Source organism: Pongo pygmaeus, chromosome 23 (assembly GCF_028885625.2).
Source record: "Pongo pygmaeus isolate AG05252 chromosome 23, NHGRI_mPonPyg2-v2.0_pri, whole genome shotgun sequence".
NCBI lineage: Eukaryota > Metazoa > Chordata > Mammalia > Primates > Hominidae > Pongo > Pongo pygmaeus.
The window spans coordinates 18,774,463-18,784,089 of record NC_085931.1 but is presented as its reverse complement, the minus strand read 5'-3'; the positions used below and the strand labels follow the sequence as shown (position 1 = coordinate 18,784,089).

At 37.6% G+C, this 9,627-nt stretch overlaps 1 pseudogene; it reads left to right on the top strand.

Moving 5' to 3' along the window:
* Positions 1-7,232: 7,232 nt before the first annotated feature.
* On the top strand, positions 7,233-9,149 carry LOC129027382 (cell division cycle protein 27 homolog; annotated as a pseudogene).
* The last annotated feature ends 478 nt before the right edge of the window (positions 9,150-9,627 follow it).

Below are 9,627 nucleotides of genomic sequence, written 5' to 3'. Positions count from 1 at the left end.
TCGAAAGAAAGGTTGAATTCTGTGACATGAATTGACACATCACAAAGAAGTTTCTCAGAAATCTTCTCTCTAGTTTTTATGTGAAGATTCTTCCTTTTTCACCATTGGCCTCAAATAGCTCCAAATATCCATTGGCAGATTCCACAAAAAGACTTTCCAAACTGCTCAATCAAAAGAAAAGTTCAGTACTGTGAGAAGAAAGCACACATCACAAAGAAGTTTCTCAGAAATCTTCTGTCTAGTTTTCATGTGGAGATATTTCATATTTCATCACAGGCCATAAAGAGCTCACAAATATCTCTTTGCAGATTCTACAAAACAACTGTTTCCAAACTGCTCAATCAAAAGAAAGGTTCAACTCTGTGACATGAATGGACACATCACAAAGAAGTTTTTCAGAATGCTTCTGTCTACTTTTTTATGTACAGATATTTCGTTTTCACCATAGACCTCAAATGGCTCAGAAATATCCCGTTGCAGATTTTACAAAAAGACTATTTCCAAATTGCTCAAACAAAAGAAAGATTCAACTCTCTGAAATGAAAGCTCACATCACAAAGAAGTTTCTCAAAATGCTTCTGTCTAGTTTTTATGTGAATAAATTTCCTTTTTGACCTTAGGCCTCAAAGCTCCCCAAATATCCATTTGTAGACTCTTCAAAAAGACTGTTTCCAAAGTGATCAATCAAAAGAAAGGTTCAGCTGTGTAGGATGAAAGCACACATCACAAAGAAGTTTCTCAGAAAGATTCTCTCTAGTATTTATGTGAAGATATTTCCTATTTCTCCATAGGCCTAAAGGGGATCACAAATATCCCTTTACAGATACTACAAGAAGACTGTTTCCAAACTGCTTAATGAAAAGAAAGGATCAACTCTGTGAGGTGAATGCACAGATAAAAAAGAAATTTCTCAGAATGCTTCTGTCTAGTTTTTATGTGAAGATATTTCTTTTTCACCACAGGCCTGAAACCACTCAGAAATATTCCTTTGCAGATTGCACAAAAAGAATGTTTCCAAACTCTTCAATGAACAGAAAGGTTCAACTCTTTGATATGAATGCAAACATCACAAAAAGTTATCTCTAAAAGCTTCTGTCTGGTTTTTAGGTGAATATTTACTTTTTCAGCATAGGCATCACACCGCTCACAAATATACATTTGCAGATTCTATACAATAACTTGTTCCCAAACTGCTCAATGAAAAGAAATGTTCAAATCTGTGAGATGAAAGCATGCATCACAAAGAAGTTTCTCAGAAAGTTTCTGTCTAGTTTTTATGTACAGATACTTCCTTTTTCACCTTATGCCTCAAAGCGCTCCAAATATCCATTTACCGATTCTACAAAAAGAGTGTTTCCAAACTGCTCAATCAAAGGAAACTTTCAACTCTGTGAAATGAAAGCACACATCACAAAGAAGTTTCTCAGAATGCTTCTGTCTAGTTATTATGTGAAGACATTTTCTTTTTCACTATAGGACTCAAAGGGCTCAGAAATATCCCTTTGCAGATTCTACAAAAGGACTGTTTCCAAACTGCTCAATCAAAAAGAAGGTTCACAAGCATCACAAAGAAGTTTCTCAAAAATCTTCTGTCTAGTTTTTATGTGAAGATATTTCCTATTTCATCATAGGTCTCAAAGGGCTCAGAAATATCCCTTTGCAGATTCTATGAAAAGACTCTTTCTGAAATACTGAATGAAATGAAAGTTTCAAATCTGTGGGATGAATGCACACATCACAGAGAAGTTTCCCGGAATGCTTCTGTCTGATTTTTATGTGAAGACATTTCTTTCTCACCATAGGCCTCAAACCACTCAGAAATATCCCTTTACAGATTGTGCAAAAAGACTGTTTCTAAACAGCTCAATGAAAAGGAAGATTCAACTCTGGGAGATGAATGCAAACTTCACAAAGAAGTTTCTCAAAAAGCTTCTGTCTGGTTTTTATGTGAAGGTATTTCCTTTTTCACCATAGGCCTCAAACTGCTCACAAAAATCCCTTTGCAGATTCTACAAAAAGACTGTTTCCAAAGTGCACAATGAAAAGAAAGGTTAAACTCTGTGAGATGAAAGCACACATCACAAAGAAGTTTCTCAGAATGCTTTTGTATAGTTTTATGTGAAGAAGTTTCCTTTTTCACCATAGCAATCAAAAGAACGGTTCAAATGTGTGGGATGAATGCACACATCCCAAAGAAGTTTCTCAGAAAACTTCTGTTTAGTTTTTTGTGAAGATATTTCCTTTTTCACCATGGGCCTCAAAGCGCTCCAAATATCTACTTGCAGATTCTACAAAAAGAGTGTTTCCAATCTGCTCAATCAAAAGAAAGGTTCAACTCTGTGAGATGAAAGCACACGTCACAAAGAAGTTTCTTAGAAACCTTCTGTCTAGTTTATATGTGAAGATATTTCATATTTCAAAATAGGCCTCAAAGGGCTCAGAATTATACCCTTGCAGATGCTACAAAAAAGAGTGTTTCCAAACAGCTCAATGAAAAGAAAGATTTAACTTGGTGAGATGAATGCACACATTACATAGAAGTCTCTCATGATGCTTCTGTCTAGTTTTTTGAGAAGCCATTTCCTTTTTCACTATAGGCCTCAGTCTGATCATTAATAGCCCTCTGCAGATACTAGAAAAAGAGTCTTTCCAAACTGCTTAATCAAAATAAACGTTCAAATCTTTGAGATGAAAGCCCACGTCACAAAGAAGTTTCTCAGAAAGTTTATCTCTAGTTTTTATGTGAAGATATTTCCTATTTCACCTTAGGCCTCAAAGGGATCACAACTATCCCTTTTCAGATTCTACAAAAAACTCTTTCTGAACTGCTTCATCAAAGGAAAGGTTCAATTCTGTGAGATGAATACACACATAAAAAACTAGTTTCTCAGAATGCTTCTGTCTTGTTTTTATGTGAAGATATTACTTTTTCACCATAGGTCTCAAACCGCAAACAGATATTCCTTTGAAGATTGCACAAAAAGTATGTTTCCACACTGCTCAATGAACAGAATGTTTCAACTCAGTGAGATGAATGCAAACATCACAAAGAGTTTTCTCAAAATACTTCTGTTTAGGTATTATGTGAAGGTATTTACTTTCTCACCATAGGCCTCAAACTGCTCACAAATATCCCTTTGCAGATTCTACAAAATGACTTGTTGCCAAACTGCTCAATGAAAAGGAAGGTCCAAATCTGAGATGAAAGCACGCATCACAAAGAAGTTTCTCAGAAGTTTCTGTCTAGTTTTTATGTGCAGATATTTCCTTTTTCACCATAGGCCTCAAAGCATTCCAAATATCCCTTTGCAGATTCTACAAAAAGAGTGTTTCCAAACTGCTCAATCAAAAGAGAGGTTCAACTCTTTGAGATGAAAGCACACAGTACAAAGAAGATTTTCAGAAAACTTTTGTCTAGTTTTTATGTGAAGACATTTCCTATTTCACCGTAGGCCTCAATGGGCTCACAAATATCCCTTTGCAGATGCTACAAAAGGACTCTTTCCAAACTGCTTAATCCAAGGAAAGTTTCAACACTGTGACATGAATGCACACATCACAAAGAAGTTTCTCAGAATGCTTCTGTCTAGTTTTTATGTGAAAATATTTCCTGTTCACCATAGGCATAAAACGTTGCAAATATCCATTTGCAGATTCTACAAAAAGACTGTTTCCAACCTGCTCAATCAAAAGAAAAGTTCAACTCTGTGAGATGAAGGCACACATGACAAATAAGTTTCTCAGAAAGCTTCTGTCCAGTTTTTATTTGAAGATTTTCCCTATTTCACCATAGGCCTGAAAAGGCTCACAAATATCCTTTTGCATATTCTAAAAAAAGACGGTTTCCAAACTGCTCAATCAAAAGAGAGGTTCAAATATGTGTGATGAATGCACACATCACAAAGAAATTTCTCAGAATGTTTCTGTCTAGTTTTTATGTGAAGATATTTCTCTTTCACCATAGGCCTCAAATGGCTCAGAAATATCCCTTTGCAGCTTGTACAAAAAGACTGTTTCCAAACTGCTCAATCAAAAGAAAGTTTCAACACTGTGAGATGAATGCACACATCACAAAGAAGTTTCTCAGAAAGCTTCTGTTTAGCATTCATGTGAAGATATATCCTTTTTCACCATAGGCCTCAATGGGCTCAGAAATATCCCTTTGCAGATTGTACAAAAGGACTGTTTAGAAAACTGCTTAATCCAAAGAAATGTTCAACTCTGTGAGTTGAATGCATACATCTCAAAGAAGTTTCTCACAACAGATCTGTCGAGTTTTTTTTGTGAAGATATAACCTTTTTAACCATAGGTCATAGACTGCTCATGAATATCCCTCTGCAGATACTACAAAAAGACTGTTTCCAAACTGCTGCATCCAAAGAAATGTTCAAATCTGTGAGATGAATACACCCATCACAAAGAAGTTTCTCAGAATGCTCCTGTCTGGTTTTTATATGAAGATATTTCCTTTTTCACCATGGGTCTCAAAGTGCTCCAAATATCCATTTACAGACTCTACAAAAAGAGTGTTTCCAAACTGCTCATTCAAAAGAAAGGTTCAACTCTGTGAGGTGAAAGCACATATCACAAAGTAGTTTCTCAGAAAGCTTCTGTCTAGTTTTATGTGAAGATATTTCCTATTTCACCGTAGGCAATAAAGAGCTCACAAATATTTTTTGCAGATTCTTCCAAAAGATTGTTTCCAAACTGCCCAATCCAAAGAAAGGTTCAACTCTGTGAGATGAATGGACACATCACAAAGAAGTTTCTCAGAATGCATCTATCCAGTTTTATGTGAAGATATTTCTTTTTCATCCTAGGCCTCAATGGGCTCCGAAATATCCCTTTGCAGATTCTAAAAAGGAACTGTTTCCAAACTGCTCAATCTAAAGAAAGGTTCACCTCTGTGAGTTGAATGCACACATCACAGAGAAGTTTCCCAGAATGCTTATGTCTACTTTGTATGTGAAGGTATTTCCTTTTTCACCATAGGCCTCAAACCGTTCACAAATATCCCTCTGCAGATACAACAAAAGGACTGTTTCCAATCTGCTAAATCAAAAGATAGGCTCAACTCTGTGAGATGAAAGCACACATCACAAAGAAGTTTCTCAGAAAGCTTCTGTCTAGTTTTTATGTAACAATATTTCCTATTTCACCAGAGGCCTCAATGGACTCAAAATTATCCCTTTCAGATTCTACAAAAAGAGTGTTTCTGAACTTCTCAATGAAATGAAAGTTTCAACCCTGTGAGGTGAATGCACACATAAAAAAGAAGTTTCTCAGAATGCTTCTGTCTAGTTTTTATGTGAATATATTACTTTTTCACCATAGGCCTCAAACTGCTCAGAAATATCCCTTTGCAGATTGAACCAAAAGACTCTTTCCATACTGCTCAATGAAAAGAAATATTCATCTGTGTGAGATGAATGCACACATAAAAAAGAAGTTTCTCAGAATGCTTCTGTCTAGTTTTTTTGTGAAGCTATTTCCTTTTTCACCATAGTCCTTAAACCATTCACAATTATCCCTCTGCAGATACTACAAAAAGACTGTTTCCAAACTGCTCCATGAAAAGAAAGGTTCAACTCTGTGAGATGAATGCACACATCAGGAAGAAGTTTCTCGGAATGATTCTGTCTAGTTTTTATGTGAAGATAATTCTTTTTCACTACAGGCATCAAACGGCTCAGAAATATCCATTTGCAGATTGTACAAAAATACTGTTTCCAATCTGCTCAATCAAAAGAAAGGTTCTGCTCTGTGATATGAATCCAGGCATCACAAAGAAGATTCTCAGAAAGCTGCTTTTTAGTGTTTTTGTGAAAATATTTCCGTTTTCACCATAGGCCTAAAAGCGCTGCAAATATCCATTTGTGGATTCTACAAAAAGACTGTTCAGAAACTGCTCAATCAAAAGAAAAGTTAAACTCTGTGAGATGAAAGCACACTTTGCAAAGCATTTTCTCAGAAAGATTCTGTCTAGTTTTTATGTCAAGGTATTGCCTGTTTCATCATAGGCTGTGAAGGGCTCACAAATATCCATATGCATATTTTTAAAAAAGACTGTTTCCAAACTGCTCAAACAAAAGAAAGGTTCAACTCTGTGAGATGAATGCACACATCAGAAAGAACTTTCTCAGAATGCTTCTGCCTAGTTTATATGTGAAGATATCTCTTTTTCACCTTAGGTCTCAAATGGCTAATAAATATCCCTTTGCAGATTTTACAAAAAGACTGTTTCCAAACTGCTCAATAAAAAAGTTTCAACACTGTGAGATGAATACACACATCAAAAAGAAGTTTCTCAGAAAGCTTCTGTTTTCTTTTTATTCGAAAATATTTCCCTTTTCACCATAGGCCTCAATGAGCTCAGAAATATCTCTTTGCAGATTCTACAAAATGACTGTTTAGAAAACTGCTGGATCCAAATTACTCCATTATGGCTCACACACTGCAGCCTTAACCTCCCCAGGGTTAAGCTATTCCTCAAGGTATCCTACAGTCTCGGCCTGCCAAAGTGTTGGGGTTACAGGTGTGACCCACCAGCACCCGGCCTGAGTTGATACATCTGGTCTCACTACGTCTTAACCACACACCCATGAAGAACTCAAGTCAAGAGAGAGTTGGCAAAAGACTCTCAGCATTCTCTCCCGAAAGCAGTGAGGTGGATGGCAGATGTGTGTCCCGAGCTCCTGAGGTTTTAGGTGACCATGTGTAGAGGAGAGATTTCCAATGTTTCAAGAGAGGCACGAGCCACAGTTATTCGGGGCATCCGAACACGAGATGGGGTTTCTGACAGCAACTTAAGGGCCAGGAAGGGCCAGAATCTGCCAAGACCCATGTCCCAGGGTGGGGCCAATGGAACCCAAGGTAGAGGGAGTCAGCAGTCCTCACAGAGAGGACTCCAGCCCTAGGCCCCGCTGTGCAGACCAAATCAGAAGGAAGAGAGAACTTTGTCCTACATGCCACATCCCTCCACTGAATTTGGGAGTGGATCTGTTTCCCAAACATGAGGTGACATTCACTTTGCAATGGATCACAAGGGGCCGGGCTTTCCAGAGTCGGCAGGATAAAGAAGTCATTCTGGGTCGGCCACCCCCATCCCCCGGTAACTGGTGAATTTAAATGAGCCGAGGGTGGCCAGGCCGGAGCCGCTACAGGGGGGAGGGGGGGTGGGTGGGGTGGGGGTTTCCTGAGGCACTGCAGAAATTGGGCCTTTGCCTCGAGGATGACAGTGCTGCAGGAACCCTTCCAGGCTGCTATATGGCAAGCACTAAACCACTATGCTTACCGAGATGGGGTTTTCCTCACAGAACGCCTTTATGCAGAAGTACACTCAGAAGAAGCCTTGTTTTTAATGGCGACCTGTTCTTACCTCCCAGGAAAGGGCTATAAAGCATATAGACTCTTGAAAAGACACAGTTGTCCTACACCACAATGCAAATACCTGCTTGCAAAATGTTGTGTTGATCTCAGTAAGCTTGCAGACTGGGAACAAATCTTATCTGGTGGAGTGTTTAATAAAGAGAAAAGCCATGATGATATTGCTACTGAGTTTGGTGATTCAGTTTGCTTTCCCCTTCCATTGTTAGGATGTGTATATTGCAAGACAGATCGGCTTGCCAAAGGATAAGAATGTTTCCAAAAGAGACTTAGTTTAAATCCTTTCCTCTGTTATCCCTTTGAATCATTATGTGAAATAGATGAAAAGCCAGATCCTGACCAAACATGTAAATTCACATCTTTACAGAACTTCAGCAACTGTCTGCCCAACTCTTGCACAACACAAGTACCTAATCACAGTTTATGTCACAGACAGCCTGAAACCATTCTTATGGAAATACCCCAGGACACAATTGAATTAAACAGAGTCAATTTAGAATCTTCCAATTCAAAGTATTCGTTGAATACAGGTTCCCCAGTGTCTTTTATTGATTCAGCTGTAATTTCACCTGAAACTATCCCACTGGGAATAGGAACTTCCATATTATCTAAACAGGTTCAAAATAAACCAAAAACTGGTCTAAGTTTATTAACAGGACCAGCAGCTCTTAGTCCATTTACCCCAAGTTTTGGGATTTTGCCATTAGAAACCCCAAGTCCTGGAGATAGATCTTATTTACAAAACTACAGTAATACACCTTCTGTAATTGATGTGCCATCCACTGGAGTCCCTTCAAAAAAGTCTGTTGCCAGAATTGGCCAAACTGGAGCAAAATCTGTCTTCTCGCAGAGTGGAAATAGCCGAGAGGTCACTCCAATTCTTTCACTAACAGAAAGTTCTGGTCCATAAATAACTACAACAACTCAGGTAATGAGCCCCACTATGACATCTCCCCCAAATGCACTGCATCGAAGAAGTTCATGAGTCTTTACTAGTGACAGTTCCACAACCAAGGAGATTAGGAAGAAATTAAAAATGAAGTTTCCACCTAAAATCCCAAACAGAAAAACAAAAAGTAAAACTAATAAAAGAGGAATAACTCAATCTAATATAAATGACAACCTGGAAATTACAAAATTGGACTCTTCCATCAATTCAGAAGAGGAAATATCCACAATCACACCTCAGATTCAGGCTTTTAATCTACAAAAAGCAGCAGCAGAAGGCTTGATGAGCCTTCTTCGTGAAAGGGGGAAAGGTTATTTAGCTTTATGTTCATACCACTGCAAAGAGGCTATAAATATTTCGAGCCATCTACCTTCTCACCACTTCAATACTGGTTGGGTACTGTGCCAAATTGGAAGGTCCTATTTTGAACTTTCAGAGTACATGCAAGCTGAAAGAATATTCTCAGAGGTTAGAAGGATTGAGAATTAGAGAGTCGAAGGCATGGAAATCTACTCTACAAAACTTTGGCATCTTCAAAAAGATGTCGCTCTTTCATTTCTGTCAAAAGACTTAACAGAGATGGATAAAAATTCGCCAGAGGCCTGGTGTGCTGCAGGGAACTGTTTCAGTCTGCAACGGGAACACAATATTGCAAATAAATTCTTCCAGAGAGCTATCCAAGTGGAACCAAATTATGCTTATGCCTATACTTTATTAGGGCGAGGGTTTGTCTTAACTGAAGAATTGGACAAAGCATTAGCTTGTTTTTGAAATGCTATCAGAGTCAATCCTAGACATTACAATGCATGGTAAGTGGTAATGAATTGTAAAGACAAAGTCTTGTTGATGGTGCTGGTAGTAACTAATTTTTCTTGTTAGATAGCTCTTTATTGTCATGAATTTTGTTACTAATACTTACGAATGGTACCTACTGGTCAATAACTTCAAACTAACTTTTTTTATGAAATGTATGTCTTTAACAAACTCTTCAGTTAACTAATGATAATAGAATACGAGATGCTTATACTCAACAGTTTCAGTCTTCTACAAAACTTTTGCAGATACTGTAGTTGTGTTTTGTTTGTTTGCTTGTTTAGTTTTGTTACTTGATTTGTTACATTTTCTTCGAACACAAAAATGGTGATTGGGACAAAAAGTGCTTGGGAAATTGGAAAGGAATAGCATAATTCACTTATTGGATAATAGAAAAAACAATGAAAAAGTTCACTAGTTGCTTTTTGACAATGTTCCAGTTTATTGAGTTACTATTAAGAACTTAATGTATTCTTTA